The sequence below is a fragment of the Cibotium barometz genome, chromosome 17 (assembly GCF_041138505.1).
Source record: "Cibotium barometz isolate CiBa-2024 chromosome 17, ASM4113850v1, whole genome shotgun sequence".
In the NCBI taxonomy this organism is placed as follows: Eukaryota; Viridiplantae; Streptophyta; class Polypodiopsida; order Cyatheales; family Cibotiaceae; genus Cibotium; species Cibotium barometz.
In genome coordinates, this window is record NC_141062.1 from 35,938,010 (window position 1) to 35,960,670 (window position 22,661).

Genomic DNA, 22,661 nt, shown 5'->3' on the forward strand with positions numbered 1-22,661 from the left:
GAGGCTATCAGAGGACCAGAAGAGAGAGGAGTTGACATAGTGAGATGAGAGGGTAAGGGTGAGTGGTGGGGTTAAGGCTAAGATAAAGAAGAGGTGTCAGTGGGAAAGAAGAAATTTCTAGCACATAGGGAGGAAAATTTGAGGAGGATAAGCCTGATCGGGTGCAAGTGCTTTGCTTCCTATCTTTGGCTCAACCAAACCCCAAGAATTTTGTGCCTCATAGAAACTACATAGGTCCATGTCAATATGATAGGATTGGCACTCAAGGGCCATCCATAAGATGGCCACATCTAAAAGTTTAACAGAGAGACATTCATAAGATTAATGGTAAGAGAGTAATGCATAACCTTAATGTTAACATGAAGACTTGCATACCTAGTTTAGTTCTCAGTACAGAAAATTTAAGGAGGAAAATCCCGAGTAGTGTAAGTGCTCTGCTCCATATCTTTGGCTTAACCAAACGCAGGACTTTTGTGCCTCATAGACACTACATAGGTCCAAATCATGCTCTAGTATGATAGCACATCTAAAAATTTAACATAGAGACATGCAAAAGGTTAATGATAAGAGAGTAATACATAAGCTTAATGTGAACATAAAGACTTGCATACCTGGTTTAGGTCTTAGTATGGATTCACTCTAACCCCATAAACATATCTATATATATTATAAACGTAAGAATAAACATAGAAGAATAGACATAAAACAAAAAATCATAAACATAAACATAGACACATAGAAGCATGCACCATAAGAATAAACATAGAAGAATAGACATAAAACAAAAAATCATAAACATAAACATAGACACATAGAAGCATGCACCATAAGACAAAACATAAACACAGAAGCATAAACACACAAATAAACAAATAAACATAGAAGCACAAACATAAGCATAGAAGTATGCGTAAAATATAAACAAGCATGCAACATCTAAACATAGAATATACATAAGCATAGACATAGAACCAAAAAACATGCCACATCGAAACATAGAATAAACCTAAGCATAAATATAGAACAAAAAAACATAGATAAAAACATTGAAGCATAAATATACACATAGAGAGATAAACATAGATGTAACATGCCCATCTTCAACAATAATAATATATGTCCATTTAATAGGTGAAATTATGATCTTTTTTATAGTGTAAAAATCATCATTTTAATAATTGAGATATTTCTACTTGGAATCTTAAAATTTTGAGCCCAAATTTGAATCTACGTATAATTTTACCTTAATATAAGATTTTTCATTACTCAAAATGGACACCATGATTTTACCTTAATATAGGATTAGTTAAATTACGATAAACTTCTGACCTTAATAAATGCACGTTCGAGTGTCCGATTGACGAACGGACTGCACCCCTGACCAGGAGAACACCCTAGATAATTTCACTAAAAAAACATTTCGATAACTATCGGATGCACCGACACGCATATTGAGGCCGGCGTTTCATCCTCGCCCCAAAATATGCCTCCTTGGGAAGTGTGCATCAAAGGAGATTACCCTAGACCGTACACATACTAGGGTGCCCACACATGGACCAAAAATCGACTGCCTTAACATATGGTCTCCCATTGAACACCCATGCAATCGCTATCCTGGAAGGCCCATGCGTTCCCCACCTTTAGCTCGCTTATAAGAACCACCCCTTCTACAAGCTCATGCAACCACAAACCAACATACTTTCACGTACACTATACTTTCCACCCCTCTTTGCTCTCTCCTTACTCGTCCATGTACCTCTACCATACCCTATATAAACCCCCCATTCCTAGCACCCCCACTATGCCCAGTAGTCAACTCTCTGAGTGGAGGCTCTCCCCGACAGCCCTCTTCATCCAATATCCCAACAGCAAGTCCTTTTTTAGCCAAGCTCCCAGTAGCCTCCCAACCTTGTGTTGTGGAGGGGGTGTCCTCCACCTCCCCCCGAGTGTGAATAGATTTAAGGGGAGAACCCTTAACTCTATTCACCTCCACCTCCCCCCCCTAGATGTTAATAGACTTAAGGGGAGAACCCTTCTTCTCCCCTGCAGCCCTCTGGTTCTATTTCTAGCCATCCTTGCTCTCAACTTAAGGACACTCTGGACACTTTTTCCCCCCATATAAAGAGACTCAAGCAAGCACACTCTAGCTCTTAGAGGTGGTTTCCACCCCCACGGATTAGTCTTTTGCTCATAAAGAGAGCAAGCAGACTCCAAATTGCGATCCTTTTGGATCGTTGAGTTTGTGATTATGCAAGCTATGAAAGAGTGGACAGTATGGCTCCTCCTCGAAGATGCCAAATGCTATCTTAGGAAGCATGTACGATAACGACACAAGAGGGAATGCTCCAAACACGGCCCCAACTCTTCACTTGGGAGTCCCTCATGGAGGCAATGGCTAGGTTAGCTTGATAATCATCTAAAAATATGTTTTTTGATTAATCCTTAATCTTAGCATTAATTGAGAAAGATAAAGGTACTACTTTTTGTGTTTTGCGAATACATGCTTCCATAATTATCTAAACTTAAAATTTCTTGTAGAATTGTTGTTTCATTAGGGCCAAAAATGGCTAGAAAAGGGCTATTTGTTAATCTAAGGATTAAGAAATTGTCCAATTGTGAATTGACACGTATACAAAAGTATGGCATTCTTGTCTCCTCCAAATGTCTTCTTAACGGTTCTATTTTAGCGGCGAACGGCCAAAACGGCTAAATTTAGACGTTTACGATGGCTAACATTAAAGTTTGGGTCCAAAATAGTGACATCTTGTTCCATTTTTTATTTCAAAAAATCAAGCATGAAGATACGAAATCCTCTTTTCAGGCCTTGAAAACAACGCTATTAATGACAAAACACCAAATTTTTTCAAACGTCTACTTTTCGCCTTCCCTTCATTTTGGCATATGGTTTATTCTCCTTTCTTTGCACTTTCAAAAGATTCACTATTCAAAAGATTCACTATTTTTCTCTTATCTGTGAGCTTCTATGGCGTCCTCACGTCGTCCTTCTCATAATATAACTTCTTGTGATTTTCATAACACGAGAGAAGATGGTGTTTGGAAACCCATGTCTTTTCGTGTGAATGATTGGGTAACAATGCTTCCCTCTTGCAAAGGTGCCCACAGGGTGAAAAGAACCAAGCGAAATGAAGTGAAATCCCATTGGAAAGGTTGTGTTCTTGCATTCAAAGTGACCGACAATGGTTGGCTTGCAAAAGTTCAACATGTCTACATGGCCAAAGACATGGTTTTGAAATTGGATGAACATCCAATTCTCCATTCTTACTGTAATTCAACAAAACTTTTTCTATTTGATACAACACAATATTTCTCTTTCTGATATATTTGTTGTTTGTTTCATTTCAGTTATCTTTCCGTCAACAGCTGTGGAGTGGCAGCCTGTTGAGAGCTTAAGTGGCACATTCAAAGCAATTCACAAGGGGATTGCAGATGTCATGTACGCAGACAAACCACCTTCATTTTACAAATCAGTGAATTTATTTGTGTATTTTGCAGAATACAGGGTTCCATCAAAAGAAGGTGTTCATGGAGAATTATATGACATACCTATTCCCACATTAATGTCACTAGAATGGGAAGTTCCTGATCCAAATACCATAACAAGCTTCAAATCCAAAATCAAAGATGATATTCTTAAAGCAATGTCTCCTGGAAGGATTTCAAGAAGGATTAAAATTCAATGGTTCTTGCCTATACATGTCTTTGTGGCATGTTTCAAAACAATGGAATTGGAGAGGACAAGAACGATGTGGCTTAATAGAAGACTATCTTTGACTGATCTGGACACTGTACTTGGAGAAGGATGGAGTACCAAAGAAACTTTTCATATGGGGGACAATATCAGTTGTAGAGTAAGCCCAAATTCTTTGTCCATCTCATACCAACTGTGTCGCCAATCCCTAGTTTTGGGCTATGACTATAGGAGATGGAAAAGCAAGCTTGGTAGTTGGGTCCCTTTGGATTCTGAAGAGAATTTTCTAGAGTTTGAATTTAACATCATAGTCCATCCATTCATAGATCCCAGGAAACTCATAGTAACATCAAACTGGCGACTACAACATGTTAGAGAGTCGCTTGAGTTTCTGGACGAAATATCACCTGAATATAGATTCAAAGTAGATGATATTGTTATCAGTACAAGGATGGAGAGTGTAACCTCATGCATCACATGTCTCCCCCCAAAAAAAGTTGTATTTGAGCCACTTGCAAGGGCAAGTTTGTAAAGTTGAAAAGGATTTCTCCAATAATGTAATCAATATATTCTGCTAGATTTCGTCTTGACTTCTTCACAAAATTGGTTAACAAATTGTTCGCGACACAGAACAAGGTTTAACAGTTGAATATCAAATTATTGATACTGAATTTAAGTACAGAATATTGTCCTAAAAAGGGTGTGTTCATATGGACAAAATGAACAAAACAAAATGAAATATGTGGAATCACTCTATAAAATCAACTTTCCTTTTGGCATGAGATGACCCTGCATCTTTAGAGAATCTTTCTCTGTTCTGTTTGCTTCGATCAAATTTTTCTGATTGAGGTTCAAGTTCTAGAGTTTTCAGCACTTGAGGTGTTGGAGAGGAAGACTTTAGAGTGAATTCCCCTAATGGTGGTAAGTTGGGCTCCTCTCTGAGACCTTCACGTGTTGGCAAGGGAGATTTGGCAGTTGGGTCTGGTTTTGGAGAAGGTTCTTTGGAGGTTGGCCTTGGAGACTTGGCAGTCCTCTTGGGGAACATGAACAAGAAATTTAATGGAGAGCCAATATTTGCCCTCTTACTACCTTTGTTGGATAAACGACGCTTTTGAATTTTAAATTTCACTAGTGAGTGAAAAGGAAGACCTTTAGTAGCACTCCTCTCTTTGACAGGGGTCTTCTCTTGAGCTGGAGAAGAGCTCTTCTCTTTGGTAGGAGGACTAGGGATTTTCTCTTTGATAGGAGTCTTCCCTTGAGCTGGTGAAGAGCTCATCTCTTTGGCAGGAGGGCTAGGGGTCTTCTCTTTAGCAAGTGGGCTTGGGCTCTTCTCTTTAGCAGGAGGGGTAGGGATCTTCTCTGTAGCCTGAGGGATCTTTCCTTTAGAATGGCTCTTCTCTTTAGAATGGCTCTTTTTCCCCTTGGAAGATCTGCTCTTAGTAGGGCTCTTCTTTCTCTTCTTCTTCTCCTTGGCAGAGGTTTTATCCTTTTTGAATGAGTCATCCTTGTCTTTGCTCTCCTTCTTCTCCCTTTTCCTTTTCTTTGAAGTTGTATCCTTGGCTTCTTTATTAGGTAGAAAGGGAGAATCAGGGTCATATGGATTGATGGATCTGCTCAAAACCATGGACACTGCCTTCTCCCTTACCCAACTTACCCAAGAATCTGGATACTCATGCAACTAAGACAAAAGAAAATAAAAAAGTAAGAAAATAGGTCACTAAATGTATTCACTAAATCAATCAATGGTTTTCATTCATGAACTTACAGGAAGTGTTGGCATTCTAAATCTTGACTCAAGAAATCTCCAAGCATTTGCAAGTACCATCCACCCACAAGATGTTGAGTCTTTCTGCAAGGGAACTTCCTGATTGAAGTACTTAAAATCTTCAAGTTTGTAGTCTACATAGGTAGAACCTAGAAAACTCAAGATAAGTTTGGCAGCACTGCAAACATAAAATATTGAGGGTCAACCAAACAATTGAAATCATGCAAGAAATTATTCTGGAACATAAACCATGGAAAAGTTGATTCTTACATTTTACTTCTGCCATGAATGGATGCCAAAGAGTTCATAAAGATCACATCTCTATCCAATAGATTGAAGATAATAAGACTCCAATGGCCTCTGTGATAATATGAATACTGAAATTAGTTATGAATACTGTCATGTCTATAATAGGCAAAAGATAATTGAGTATGAGTCTTACACTTCAACATAAGGGTATACAATGTAATTGCAGGTAAGCATATCAAAGTTTTTGAGAAAACTTGCAAGATCCCCTTGCCTATTGAAAAGGCACTGTGTAACAAGGGGATCAAGAATGGTCACTTGCACAGCCATTGATTCATGAAGATCCCTCATAAGACATCTGGAGACACAAACAAAACATGTCAACAAAATATGGAGTCTGAGAAATTTATCAAGAAAACAAAAGCAAATCCACACAAACCTCAGACAGATGAAGAGGACTGTGTCAGATATCTCAATATTGTGATTCACAAGCATACTTGTGTCCTCACGGGAAATGTCACAATAAACCTCATCCTCTCCATGCATGGACACATCTACAATCATTTGACCTGTCACATTCTGATAAAGCTCTGAGTTGGATGCATGGAGAATTTCAGCTTGCTGAGAAAGAATGGCATCCTCTGAAATCTTCTCCTGCTCTCTCTCTTTTTCAACTTCTTCTTTGATATCTTGAGCTTTTCTTGTATCATAAGAATGAGAAATATCTTCAATAACAACTGATTGCTTGGGTTGCCTTGCTGGAGGGATATTAAGAATTTCAAAAGCTCTCATATCTTGACTTGGAATAGGCTCCAAAGCTTTGTCAAACTTATATCTAAGTCTGGACACAAGCACAAAATCTTTGCTCATAAGAGTGATCCTATGAGCAAATGCAGCAGCAACGTAGCCATCATTCATAAAGTCGATTAAAAAATCTTCAGCAGCCTCTTGAAGACACATGAGGGCCTGGGTCTCCCATCGCACTTTCTGAAGATTTGTGTTTCTCATCTTGCCAACTAACCTTTCTGATATGTCCCTGACAACCCGAGTAAATGGCAGTCGAGGGATGAGAAGACTAGTAGATTTCTGTGCTGCTCTTATCTCTCTTAAGGACTTCACCTGATAATTCAATCTCTTTCTTGCTGTCGCCCTTGCACGAGGCTTTGGAAGAGGCTTTTCTTGTTTGGAAGGTCCTGGTTTATCTTCAGCTTTTTGAGTCTCCAATGGTGGGTAGACTTTCCTTGCAGTCTGTTTTGTCCTTGCCATTGAAGCTTAAAAAAAGAAACCAGATGAAGAGATTTGTATAATAGGACAAAAAATAAGGTAGCCCGAACGAAGCGATGGAGCGAATCCAAAGATAATGGAAAGTGATAATCGCTTGATTCAGGAAATAAAAAAAGTAGAAGTCCCGAACGAAGCGAGGAAGAAAATCCAAAAATCTCGGCGGATGAGCGTAATCGCTTGATTCGGGCAGGAAATAAAAAAAAGAAGAACTCCCGAACGAAGCGATTGAGAAAATCCAAAAATCTCGGATTAGCGTAATCGCTTGATTCGGGCAGGAAATATCCAATCGCTTGATATGGGAAAGGACGGAACAAAATGTTCTAGAAATGTGCAATCGCTCGATATGGGAAAGGAATGAGAAAGTTGGTTTGGGAAATAAAAGGTAGCCTGTTTTCGCTTGATACAGTGTCGGAGAAAAATATGAATATTTTCAACAAAATTAACTTTTTATACCTCGCAGATGTCGTACAAAGAACCGTTGGGTACACGTGTCATATAATCATTATTGCCACGTGGCATAAACGGTCCCTATTTAAGGTGTTTTAATCACGCTACATATATTTTTCAAAACTCTCTTTCAAATTTTTTCCCCAGTTTTGTACCACTTATTTGCGTCAAATCAAGCTGTGCACCGTATTCTCTTCCTAGCCCTATTTTGCAAAAATTAATATTTATTTTGAGACCTTGGAATTGTCAAAGCCCGCACCAAGCGATAGAGGCATTCCAATTTTTTTGGACCTTGCATTTTCGCTTCGTTCCGGCTCATCAGAATTTCTCAGGCATTTTTCTCAAATATCTCAATGAGTACAGGTGTTGCGGGTCGACATAAACTTGTTGAAGAAAGCCCAAGTGAGAAACTCTTGAATGCTATTTTGCAAGATGGTCATGATATGAAGATATACGTTGATGCAGTGGAGATATTCAATCCAAGGTTTTCACTTTCAGATGTTTTGTTGAAGCTTAAGGACATTCTTGAAGATGAGTATAAGCAATTTGAAATGTCAATTCAAGCTCATTGTTTTCGTATTGGAGACCATGATTTTTGTCACCTTATAGATTTTACACAGCTGTCTGTGGAGAAAGCCAAAGTGACAAAGAGGTTCAGTAGATTTTCAAATAGAACCTCTTTCACATGCCCTTCATCCATTTCTTGTCCAATCCATAAAAAGCATTGCAACCTTGTTCCCAAGGATGTCTCCTTTCTTTTCTTCCTATTTTTGAAAGCAGAAATACAGGATAAAGAGCAACAACTAGAAATTGATGCAGAGAATGAGGAAGAAAACTTAAATGTCACCACAGTTTCAAAGTTAGAGAAATGTGAGATTTTAGAAGAGGAAGAAATTGATGTTCAAGCTGAGGAGAGAGAAAGTGCCAATCTTGATGTTGCAGAATTTAGGGCTTTCACTATTACTGAAGAGCCCTCAGAGGAAGCAAGCATATTTGAATCCTCTGTTACTCTTCCAAACCTTCCTTTCTTCTATATCAATGAGAGATTTTATTCCTCTGTCCTTTCTTCAATGTCTCTTCAATATCAGAGAAGACTACTGTATTGCAGCAATTTCAGAAGCTTGTGAAGTGGCCAAAGACTTTATTGATACAGAAGTAGAGTCAAAGGAAGAGTTTTTGGCACTTGATTTGCAAATATCTGACAACTCATTTATCCCTGCTAATGATGCACTTGCCTTGTGCCTTAAAAAAGTGGAAGAGGGGAAACCTTCCTTGAGTGATGAGGATTTTGAGAACAGGCTTATTGAGTTAGGTATTGAGTCTTTTGGCAGAGATTTCAAGCTTCAGGCAGATTCTGATAAAGTGGAAAGGGTTGGCTCATGCAACTTGATGAAAGACAAAGTAGTAATTGAGGATGAGTTGCAGAAGGTAGCTTCCATTTAATCTTTTGTAAAATGTTATTGTGATTGTAATTTTTTTAAATTGAGGTTTTTGTCTTGCAGATTGAATTGCTTGATAAGGATGATTTTCTAGGAAGAGCTAGAGGCAGCAGAGTGAAATCTACAGACACTAGGTCAAGAAGGCCTTCATCTGCTCTCATGCACTACTTGCCTACATTGGATAAGGCTGTGTTCTGTGCATTCCACATGAACTTCTCTGAAGAAGCTGAGTTGCCAATTTTTGCCTTGAAGGTGTTGTCAAGGTTCATGGGATACACTCCCCTTCAAATAAATGCTAACAAGGTTTTGCTTCTGGAGAGAGCTGCTGCTCTTAGAATCTTTGGATATGCTGCAGGTTTCAATGCCTCAAGAGCAGGATACTTTCTTTGTTACTCTAGCTATGCAGCTGCAGCTGAGGTGTCAGATATCAAACTTCTTGGAGGTTATAGAAGGAGAAAATTTTTGAGATACAGAGGTGACATGCCAAGTAGTCCCAAGAGAATCAAAAACTAATGTACACAATATTTTGCAAGGATAAATTATATTTCAGCAAATATTTTGTTAGAGGTACAAATGTGTTAGTAATCATTAGTCTCTGTCTTGAGGTGTTGGTGTAGTTTCAGATTGCTGGGTCTTTGATCTCATCCTTTGTAATTGCCTCCTGTAGAACCAATTGAATAATTCTTTTAGTGCATTGCTTCTTCTTTGTCCACCTCCTCCTCTTCGGGTACATCTAAAAAAGGAAGTTCTCACTTGATAATGAGACTTTTCCATTCCTTGTGTATTCCATGTTGCAAGTGGTCCTTCTGTAGCAAAATATGGTCCATGCAAGTAAAGAATATGCTACAAAGACAATTTTTGTTAGTACATTTAAGAAATTATAAGTAATAAGTCTGGACACACCAATTTATAACTGTTTTGATAAGTCTGAACACTCACCAAGTAATAAGTTATGTCTTTTTCTCCCCAGGCATCTATGATAGCTTTGATCAAAAGCTTTATTGCATTTTTGAAATCATCTGCATAAGTATTTGAACCAACTTGTTGTCTTAGGACTTTGAAAAAATTGTCGAGTTTTTTCCAAACTTCCATACGTTTGTTGGCTACATCTGGTCTACTTTTGACATTTGTGGTGATGACACATAGCTGTTTCCAACAGTTCCACATTGCGTTAACTTGTTTGGTGTCATGGTTGCTCAAAAATCTTCTCGCTTTTGCTCCTCCCATTGAAACATCTTGCAGAACATCACCTGTACCTCCAGAAAGAACAAGATCTTTTTTAAGATGCACTTCCCCACCATGAAAACCCATTTCAGAGAGCAAGGCTTCGCACTTTTCTATGCACTCATCTGCAAGTTTAGTCGGCTTAATAGAATATGCATAGTCCAGATGAAGTCTGAGCAATTTGTCCAAGATTCTTATCTCTGCATGCAATGTACATATATGCACATTTTTCAAATGTATTGGTAGAATTGGATCCCTTATTTTAATAGAAGTTGGATAATCGACAACATTCACATTATTTCTGGATGGTGGTTTTCCAATCTCATTTTCTGCAAGCCATTCTCTTGTCCCTGTGCTTGCCATGCAATAAAGACATGGATATTTGGTATTTGCTCCTCCACATACACCAAACATACACTTCAACTCCTTGAGGTCGGCACTCAAATGCCATTCCACAATGAAATCACCTATGTCGTCAACATGAAGGTGTTCACCTGTATTTTGGCTCTGAATAACTGAAGGAATGTCTGTTTTTGAGAAGAGCCACTTTAATGTTTCATGACTCTCTACTGGTACCTGAGCTGATCCAATCCACCATAGCTCCATTTCTGATTGAGTTTTGTGGTATGGAGAATCAAGCTTACCTTGACTATAGTCCAATGCTTTATTCATTAGGGATATAGATATTCTTTCCATTTTTTGACATTTTTGGATTTGAGCTTCATCTAATTTTAAAACAAATACAAGTTTTCCTTCACAATCTATTTCTCTTATGTTGTAATATCTCACCATAAAAGATTGGACTTTTCTAATGTTCATCCAAATATTATTATAAACGTTGTATTCAAAAGATGATTTTTTTTTTTGTCTCTCATATGGCATTGTTCCCTCAATATGGAAATACTCTCCGAAATGTTTAGAAATTTCCTCATTTAACAGAGTTCTATATTTTCCAACATTGTGAGGTCTAGGCAACCCAAAAGCTTTGATTTTGTAATACTTAAGGACCCTGAACCAGGTTTTAGAGATGGCTCTGTATCCCTTTCTACTCACTCCCACTGTGTCACAAACTTCTTGCATTTGGGAAGGCTGGACTAATAAGTCCATATCTTTTAATAGATGTTGAAAGACCAGTTTTTTTTGAGTTTGATTTTCAGGAAGTTCTAAAAGTTTCAAGATATCCGACCTATTCATAAGCTCATTCAAAAATCTTACCCTTTCCTGAGCATTAGACATGTCAAATCCTAGAAGGTTAGTAACATGATCTCTTACAAGTTTTAACCTTTTTTTTCTTTGTCCAGATCTCTCTGTTAAGTTAACTACATCCCGCATTTGTTTTACTCGTGCTCTTAATCCTATTGGAGTTTCTTTTAAGGTTTTCAATTGATCATTTTCTTGTTTCAAAGACACTATTTTATTTTCAAGTTCTATAATTTTTGTTGCATTCAAAGATGAAGTATTTTGAAGATATGTAGTATATTCTGCATAATTAATATGTGATTGAGATAGTCTTGAACTATAACCAAGTAAGCCATCCTCCCCATCACCAACAAATCTAATCAAATCATGTGGTGTGTGAAAAGAAGGATACCTTCCTGTTTTGGGATCCGGTGGATATAGACTTCCATCTGTCCATAGGTCAATATGCTTCTTTCCTTCGTTGCGAAGATGTTGAGCTTCATTTGCACATGAAAGGGATCTTTGGTAGACACTCCGTGTAGTTGCATACTCTTGGTTGAGCTTGATATTCAAATGAAACTTACGATTAGATGTATCACTCATTACTAACAGATCATGAGAGACACAGAAGAATGAGAATGAGATGTAGCTTGTGAAATTTTCAGAGAAGCAGAGGAGTGAAATTTTTTTGGAGAATGGATAAGAGCGCGTTTGGAGAGAATGGTCATTTTGCCGCGTAGTCACTAAAAGAGGACAAATTTCGAGACGAGCCATTAAAGAGTAGCATGAAAACGATATATTTTTTTAGATTTTAAAATATGCACTTAGATACGTATTCAATCAGATAGATACGCTTTAAATACCCAAAACGGCTAAATTTGGAGCCGTTTTGACCGTCAACATTCTACTAATTAGCAAGTTAGCGAAATTCCTTACACAGCCCATTTTGAGACGTTTTTGGCCCTAATGTTGTCAAAAAGATAATGTGGTTTCTTGTATCTTATAAGGTTGGATTGAACTATTATGTTGCTATCTTTCTTCAATTAAAGCATAGGTACATCTTCTCCTCACCTTGATGCTAACCCTGTTCTTGTTCTTGTGTAGCTGGGTGGCGATGTTAGCGAGGTCCGGAATCGGCCCAAGGTATCCCTCATACCATTGGGAACATTAGGCAAAATATGGACTCTCATTTTTTCCCCTGAAGGTCGATTTCCACACCTCCTCTCTTTAGAAAAATGGGCTAATGGTGAAATTTTTGCAAATCAAATCAAAAGTTGGCAGAGATTGCACATTTGGAATCTACTCATGGAGACCTTTCCAATGATATATAGCATGATGGGAAATTTTGATTATTCAAGAAGTCCCCAAATTGGAAAGGTCTCGTTTAGTAGATTCCAAATTTGGGGACTTCTTGAATAATCAAAATTTTCCATCATGCTATATATCATAAGAAATGTCTCGATGAGTAGATTCCAAATGTGCAATCTCTGCCAACTTTTGATTTGATTTGCAAAAAAAATCACCATGAGCCCATTTTTCTAGAGAGAGCAGATGTGGAAGGAAATCCTTAAGGGGCAAAAATGAGAGTCCATATTTTGCCTAATGGTTGGAACTCGCTGGTTTGGCGAGAGTTATGGATGTTGCCTAGTTCTGTGAGCCCAGGCTAGTGCGGTGAATAAACCCACCCTAGTGCATAGACAACCCTCCCAAGAGCAGGAGGATCAAGCGACGGAGCCTAAGAGGGCAAGAGTGTGAGATCCCTGCCCTCTCTGCGCATCGAACTCTGGAGTGCTGGCAGCGGAAGTAGCAACCTCATGCGCAGGGCAAAGCTTCCCACTCAGGGCCTCTCCCACCAATGTCCGGGCAAGGGACTAGTCCGGTTGCTCTTCCAAAACCAAAACCGGAAAAAACTTTCCTCGCCTAGAAAGCATAGGCAATTCCTCTAGGAAAATCTTCTAACGTAGTCAAGATCTGTTATGATCCATGTTATTTGACGAATGATAATCATGGTCATTTAATATATTTTTTTTATGGTGCCTATTTCTCATGAACACGTTAGGATTGATTGATGTGATGTCAATTGATTGTTACTACTGAAGTGGATTGATTGATGTAATGTCAATTGATTGTTACTACTGACGTGGTTTATGTTTATGAGTTTAGGTGATGAGGTGTGCAAGGGTACCGATTTAGGTGTTGCACAGTGCGAGGGTACTGATTTAGGTGTCGCACGGATGGTGAATTGAGTCGTGGCGTGTGGACAGATCTCATTATTATATTCACAATATTTTGTGACTGTATTATGACATTTGATATTATTTTGACATCAGTGTGATGTGTGTGTGTGCACACGTCAATTTATTGTACAGTGTGCGTACGAGCACTAGTTGATTTATTTTTGGGACACTTAGATCCCTTTTACATGCGTTCACTTGTTTGGTTTTATTTTCAGAAATTGTTTGATGTGATGATCTTGTCCTCCACTTGTGCCATGAAGCCATCCACTCATTGATTACGCAACTGAGGACAGTTGATTCCCAACAGGGGGGACTGTTATGATCCATGTTATTTGATGAATGATAATCATGGTCATTTAATATATTTTTTTTTTCATGATGCCTATTTCTCATGAACACGTTAGGATTGATTGATGTGATGTCAATTGATTGTTACTACTGACGTGGTTTATGTTTACGAGTTTAGGTGATGAGGTGTGCAAGGGTACCGATTTAGGTATTGCACAGTGCGAGGGTACCGATTTAGGTGTCGCACGGATGGTGGATTGAGTCGTGGCGTGTGGACAGATCTCATTATTATATTCACAATATTTTGTGGTTGTATTATGACATTTGATATTATTTTGACATCAGTGTGATGTGTGTGTATGCACGCGTCAATTTATTGTACAGTGTGCATACGAGCACTAGTTGATTTATTTTGTAATGTGCATATGTGCACAAGTTAGATTATTGTATTAGAAAAATTGTGCAAACCTTAGAAGGTTTGAGGACAAAGGTTAATTGAGGACAAAGGCTAATTAAATGGCAAAGTCCAAATATAGATGTGTACTTTATTTTTGGCTTATAGCCTGCTTTTGGAATATATCACAAATATCCACACGAGAAGAAGCCACTCATGTTGGGGGGGAAGATTGCACCCAGTCTTGTGTTGCCTTGTGTTGATGGTGATGTATTTCTTTCTCTTGTCTTATGTTTTGTTATATGCTTTAATTTTCAATTTAATTCAAGTAGTTGTTTTAATATTTGATACAATTTATGAGTTTTTTATTATTCCCTTCAAGAAAATTAAAGGGTCCGGTTGCAAGATCCTTAACTATCCTTTGTATTCTGACTAAACCTGCGGATCACATGGCGGGAACAAAGGAGGAACTTGCACTTGGTTCATAGAGACCAACACTTTTTTTTCCATCAAAGGCACAGCCATTGATTCTTTTCCATAGAACAAGAATTATCCCGTGACTTACTTCAACTATCATAACTTGAACATAATTGAATTTTATTGTAGGAATCCATCGATCCAGCCTAACCCCATCTAATCCCATGGGTTAGCCAACCACCCAACCAATGTATTGATAGGATCCATTATAAAAATTTGGTGATGTTTTGTCCCGGGTACCAGGGAAAAGAGTTCCCAGGCCCCCTAGCCGGCTCTCATGCAAAAATTAAGCAGACACTCCACTTATGCACCCAATATGAAATTGCCTTTTTCTCAGAAACAACTACTTCCAAACAAAATTATAATAAAACCATAATGTTTCCATCATAATCCTCAGTATTCCAATTCCAAGGTCCAAATTCCAACTTTTCCATTTTCCAACCATAAAATCCAATTTTCAGTCATTCCTTCCTCAGCGTACCTATGGCATCATCGGCAACCAGAACGCTCACCACCTAGTCAGTCCCTCTAGGCTCACCTAGTACTTCACTCAAGGATCTTTTCAATAGTTTCTAGCTCATAGTACCCAGGAGTATCAAGATTATTCCATAAAATCCATATGGACTCTCCGTTGAAAATCATCTAGATCAACCAATAAAATCCATTTATCAAAAAGAGCCATGAACTCATCCGTTGAAGACCAGCAAGGCCAATCAACCAGATCCGTGCCCATGTGTTCAAAAAACAACTCTAACTCATTTTCTTCCTTCATGCACGCGTGGGTATCCTGGGCGATGACCCAAAGCCTGAGCACCGTATGGTCAGCACCCTCTAGGCTCCATCACAGGGTGACCTAGTGCTTCACTCATAGGCGGCTTCCTCGGCCCCTCATCCACCGTACTACCGGAAGCTCACCATTTTAATCGAACAGAGGCTTGGTCAAGACCTCGGTTAGTTGTTGCAACATTTTCCACTTATGTCCCCACGATCTCATTCCATTAGGTCCCCACGACCTCATTCCATAAGATAGTCAAAATAACACCATATTAGATAATTTGGGAAAAATCCCATTCCCATTTGAAAAATGGGATCATGCTGAACTTTTCCAAAATTTTATCAAAACCTCTTCATGTCACATATAATTGGACAGATCTTGAAGAGTAGAATCTAGATCCACAATCTCCGACAAATTTGGAGTTGGCATGTTTATAATATATCCAAAATAAAATAGAGTGGTTGATTCCCAAAATATGAGATTTTTCCCAAATTATCTAATATTGACTTAAATGCTTCTCCAACATTCTTGACATAAAACAATCTTTAAAAAATAGGTTTCATATACAAATACAGTTTCCAAACAAAATTCCTATCTTTCCATATCATTTCTCTTTGGATGCTCTCTTAACCATCCGCCAAGGTGAGTCATCCCATATTCCACATCATTTCACATCATTCCTCATTATTTCTCTTTGGATGCTCTCTTAATGATCCGCCAGGGTGAGTCATCCCATATTCCATATCACTTCATCATTCCTCATTATTCACATCATCCCACATCATTCCACATCAATCCACATCATTCCATATGACTTCACATCATTCACTTCATCATTCCTCATTATTCACATCATCCCACATCATTCCACATCAATCCACATCAATCCATATGACTTCACATCATTCCACACATCAATCCACATCACTCGACATAATCCACATCAATCCACATCAATCCACACATTCCACATCAATCCACATCAATCCACACACTCCACATCATTCCATTCAATCCACACATTCCACATCCTTCCACACATCTGCCACATTATTCCACACACCACTACACATCACCCCACATCACTCTACATCATTCCACACCTCAATCCAATTTCCACAAACAAGATGGTCTCTTTTCGCTTTGAGCAAATTAGGTTTGATTATCAACTTTCCTTGATCTAGTTATCAAATTTTTTGTTCGACAATCAACCAGGTTCAGATTATAGTACTCTACTTTTCATATTCATAGAACTTCTAAGGATATTACTTGGCTTAGTTTAAAGACAACTTTATTCTTGACTTAATTCAATTAAGTCTAAATTTTTGTTCACTTTTGGATCCTCGATCCTTTCGAGAATTCCAGATTCCTCATTAGGGAAAAAGGGAGCTCATTTTGGGGCCCTGTAAGAAATTTAGTATTTCTCGATTTATTTCTTTCCTAAAAGACCTCAAAAATAATAAAATATGGAAACGTGGCTCAGAACTGTCAGTAAGGACTACCGAACTGTCAGTTCAGAAAAGAATAAGATAATCTTTTGTCTAACTAACACGATTTTGCATTAAATATCTCCTTAGTTTTTTTTGTTTCCCGAAGATTCCGCATCTCTTTTGACGACGTGTGCAGGCCTCTCATAAAGAATCCATCACTGAACTTAATGATTGTATGGATACGGCCACACTTCCACGATTCATGTTACAAACTTTGCAACCTCAGAAGCACAAAAAATGGCCGATACTAGTGACTCACAATCTCAGAAGAAGCGATTACACCATCTTCACATCGACTTAGAAGAACAATATGCTCTAGCATAAAAAAGACGAAAGGATACGGTGCTGAATGCTCAACAACCGAAAAATATGAGAAGAGAAGGGCTCCAACATATTGACTTATGGTGTGATGGAAGCATATATCCAAAATGTCTAGTAAAAAACTCTACACCTCCATTTGTCAATCCAACCACACTACTGAGGTTTGTGGGCGATGGACAAAACGGACTTCTTGGTTATATTTCAGCACAGTCTGCATTTGCAGAAACATATAAAACAATGTACCTACAAGAAAAGGGAGCCAGGATTCAAGAGATAGCTATTCGTGCAAAATTGGAGCAGCAGTTGCAGAATGAAATTGAGGAGCATTCAAAGAGTAAAAAAGAGTTGACAAGATCGAGAAGGAAGAGAACCGTGCTTGGAGACAGACAACGAAGCAGGAAGATTAAAAACATTGCAAATTTGAAGGCTGGGACTGGTGGATGCAAGCGAAGAATTCAGGAAGTAAGGCTAGTTTGTCATTTTTTTATTTTTTATACTCAAAAATGCTCTCAAATGACTATATCTATTTTTTCCATTAACGCAAAACAGGATTAGAAGTGTTGAATAATATAGGCATATTGTGTTGTTACTATAGGAAACTATTGGAGCCTGCAAAAGAAAATATGGATCCCAGCCTTCTTCCAGTTAAACAAATGAAAGGATTGCTTTCTTGTGGTGTAGCAAAAGGTTTGATTGAAGAAAAAAAATACAAAACAATCAAACGCAATGTTGTAGAGGACTTTATATCCAATAATCAAGTTGATGGTACTACAATCCAAGAGACTCTTGATGTTAGTGGAGTTAGCAGGAAGGGATATAGTTCGATTTTCCATGCGATATCCTCAACTTTGAGAGATCAAAGGATTAAACGGGTTTTACTGCCAAATCCAGCAACAACCGTGTGGAAGATAAGAGGTCATTTGAATGAAAGTATAGATGAGTTTATTGGACAATATATCCCTATTGAAGACATATTTCATGGTGGTAAAGGAACCACTGTGTATGACCCTTGGAACAATATATTTGTAGATCTACAACAACTTCAAAGAAGAATGGTCGAGTTTTATGGAATAACATTTGAAGAGTGCAAAGGCATTTTGAAATTTGTTATCAAACTGGATGAGTGTGAGGTTGTAAAGGAAAAGAAAATGGAAAGGATTACTATTACATTGATGAATGGAGCACTTGATACATCATTGACTGAAGCGAGTTCGAAGTATTTTAGTGTGCAGTCAGAGAAACACATATGGTGGTTAGGCTCGTTCCAGGTATGATCATTTTTTAATTCGTACTTGATTTTAGTCAATGTTTCCAAATCTTTTATAGTAAGACTTTTGTTTTGTATAATCACAGGTGAAGACAGAAGACCATGAAACACTAGATTTGGTGTTTCACCACACGAAAATACCAAGAATAATTAAAAGACAAGTGCAAGGAGAGAATCTCCATGTTGCAAGAAAAGGTGATTTTCAAGTAGAGTGACACATGGCGGGGGATCTTAAAACACTTAAGTGCATGTATAATGTTAGTAAAGGAGGTAACTCAAAGTCTCCTTGTCTTTACTGCAAAGAATCAGCTCAAGTAATGGATTCCAAATGGTGGAAGAGAGCATCTAATAGAGATAAAGTTGACCCTGACTTCAAGGCCATTCTTGACATTCCACTATGTAATGTTCACATATGCACATTGCATGCTCTATGTCGAATTATTGAGAAATTGGTATTTTTGTATATTGGATTTGCTTGGAAACTCCGTCCCAAAAGAAATAGAAAGGATGCTCTTCATGCATTGGAAAAAGTGTTATCCGATATAGGTCTACATGGAGGTGATGTTCATATCACAAAGGATTTTAAAAAGTCTACCAATGGCAAGGAGGTACCAATCAAGCCCTCTATTGGTGGTGTTAAGGCAAGAAGATTCTTGTCTTGACCCAAACACAGTAGTAAGCAAGGCAAGGTAGAACAGTTTCAAGGATTAGTTATGGATTGTGGAAGCAAGTCCATAATGCCGTGAAAGATCATGAGGCAGATGGGGAAGCACGAAATGTGAAGGCAGAGGTGTGGAGGTCTCTTGATCAACTCTTCATGTTCTGTGACAATGTAACATGGACAAAGAGTGATTACAAGAACTTTGAAGAGGCAGTTAAACATTTTGAGAAGTCAATGAAAGACGCGTGGACAGTCTGCAATATAACTCACTACATGGTAAAGTGATTTCTTCTTTTACTTAAGTGTGATCCTCTTTTCTTTTATAACTTATTATGCATTCTTATGTCTCTGTGAAAACAGCATATCATCTACAACCACCTTCCCTATTTTGTCAAAAAGTATGGATGCCTAGCAATTTGGTCTACCCAAGGCATGGAGAAGTCTCACTACATGGCACGTAATGCATTTTTCAGACACACACAACACTATGGAGGGAGTCAAAAGGCAAATAGTCTGAAGGAAGTCTTCCAATGGTTTTACCGAGGCATTCTACAGAGGCTGCATGCTAAAAGAGAAGTTGCTAGTTCCAAAGTCAAGCTTGCTTTTATTCTAGCCCAAAAGCAAAGACGAAGACAAACTTTGGACAATTCAATGGCAGCAGCAGAGAGACATAGACAATGGAGGGATTCGAAGATATTTAGAAACCATAAATGGACAAGTAAACATGAATAGCAGTTTGTAACTTATTGGTGTTATGTCCACATGTTTTCAAACTCAATCAATAGATTTTTATTCTGTGGAACAAGTGACTCTTGGTGTTATGCCTATATGTTTTGAGACTCCATCAAAAGTATTTCTTTTGTGAAACATGTGATCTATATTAACAAGCATGAATACATCCATGAGCTACACACAAAAAATTCAGTCAATACTACTTAATTATGCTAGACACACTATTGATCCTTACCAATAAGGTACTGAGTGTCAAACGCTTTTAGAAGCTACTGAGTGTGGCAAGAGTACTGAAGTGTCGTACGGTGATGGGACAAATGCAAAAGGGTACTGATCGTCCGTACGGACAAGGAACTGATGAGGATCAAAGACTTTGTACAAATCAGTTCAACTTCAACATAATGTTTGTGCTATATTTGATGACTAAATCCTATTACTCCCAAGGCCTGCCAGTCGGAACTCTCTTTTTGAACTTGATTGGACTCTTTTTCTTCCTTGTTGGCTTGATGTCGGCTATCTGTTTATCAATGCTTGCCTCTGTTGCTTGTCTGAGAGGGGTATCCTTGTCTTCAGCTGTCTCCACGTGTTCTTCTTCTTGGATTGTGTGGCCTGATGCAATCATGGGTGGCTCTCGAAACCTTATGAGCTTGTGTTTTCCATAGCCCTCCAGACATTTGGGCTCCTTGACACCACATGCTAATGCATAAAGACAAAAAGTAAGAGGCCCTAGAGGCCTGCTTATTCACATAATCCCCAAATATATCTATGGCGGACAACCTCTCTATTAAAATGATCTTTTCCTTTTGCCATGGAAGATCATGTCCACCTAAAACCCTAGACAAACATTTAAAGAAGTAAACAATGGCTTCTCCATTGTTGTTCAACTGCCTATGGTAAATCAAGATCTTAGCACTGCCTAGATCATGAATATAATGAGCTAGGCTTGACATTTTGCCAAACCCAGCCGGCCTGCTTCCACTTGTTCTCTGGAGGAATGTGTCATCCTCAATTTGTAGCTGCCACGTATCAAAAGATTGGAGTGAGATAATAATACATAACTACAAAACATTTAAACACAAGATAAAGTATTTGATTTAAAGTAATAATATCATACCTTCTCATTTTCATCAGCAAACAAGAAGTTCATCTTTCCAAAGATTTATTCCTCTCCCCTCCAGTCCAACCTCTTCTTTAAGCTTTTCCTTATGAAGTGCTGAGAGATTCATAGCTTCCTGGGTGAGCTGGCAGGTAGCTTCATCTGGCTCTTGGAAATTTTCAGCCTCTTTGAAACAAATAGTAAGGGCCTCTGCAGGATCAAAAGTTGTTTCCAAAGCCAGTAGTGAATGGTCATCCTCTATGCCAACCTCCTTGTCAAGCCTTGAAGCCTGGGCAATTAGGAAAATGTTATAGTCCTCCCTCAAATTAAATATACACTCTATATCATGGAGGAAAACATAATCTGTACCACCAATCAAGACACCTGGAAGCATGGGCACTGCATAGTTGTTGCTCTGAACATCAAAATCTTCAACTGGCTATGCTGCCCTAAGAGTTTCAGTCCTCAGTTGAACGAGGTCAAGAGCAGCCACTTGCAGCCCCTCATCCTCGAGGTTGATATCTTCTTCTTGCTCTGCCATATCTGTTGCCACAGGAATATCCTCTTTTACCTCCGCTCTAGATATATCTTCTTCTTCAGCCTCCTGCCCTTGCTCTTCTAGAGATTGCTAATGGAAGACAATGTACATAAGGAATGCCATGGTTTCCTCAAGCACTCTACACTTTCTGGTGTACAAGTTACAGCTGAATTTATATTCCTCAGGCAGGCTGTCAAATCTTCTATTCACTTGGTACTTCAGCTTGTCAATGGAGACAATATGATTTATATGCACAAAAACCCTTTCACCTTCCACAATTCTTCCTGCCTCTGTCAGTTGTTTGAAGGTATCCCAATGGTCTGAAAGAAAATCTCTATGATGCTCCACTCGGTTCTGTGCTTATTGTCTAGTGTGTCAAATACTTGTAGGAATCTCAAGGTCTCATCTCCAGTAGCAGCAAAAGCAATCTGGGGACTCTAGGCCAAATGTAATACTCTTGACGTGTGGCCCCTCAGTTCTGCCATTTTCACCATTGAAGGATACTTCCACAAGCAAAGTTGGTTTTGGTTGAATCCATGTGAGCTCAAAAGCTCTTTCTTGTGCTGCTACTCCATTGCAAAGAACATACTTGAGAGTTTGTATCCATGCTATTTAGTCATGCCCCCATCTGAGTATTCCAAAACTTGATATAGCAATCTAGAAGCCAACAAATTGCTCTGAAATGGGCACCAAGCTAGTGCTTTGACTACCACTTGATGATAATCAAAACAATGAAGGTAGGCACTCGGTGCACCACTTGTCATCATGGAGGCATCCCATATGTGTAATAGATTATTATTGCCTCCAATAGCAAGCTGTTGACCAAATATGGACCATTTCAACCCACATACTTCCTATTCATGTGCACACATCTTGGCTGTCACATCCTCACACGATGGTTGAATATAGAGTTGTCGTGGCCTGAGCTAAGAATAGGGCCACCATTCCATGCCAGACTTCCAATCCTAGAGCAAAACCCAAAAAAGCCCTAACAATCACTAAAACTTGATGCAAATTCTAGACCTGACTAGATGTAGTTTCTAGACCTAACTAAATGCAAATTATAACCCGAGTTAAAAACAAAAACAAACC

General features: G+C 38.5%; 1 pseudogene; it reads right to left on the bottom strand.

Moving 5' to 3' along the window:
- Nucleotides 1–1,311: 1,311 nt before the first annotated feature.
- Nucleotides 1,312–22,441, bottom strand: LOC147629937 (cell division cycle 20.2, cofactor of APC complex pseudogene; annotated as a pseudogene).
- Between the last annotated feature and the right edge of the window lie 220 nt (nt 22,442–22,661).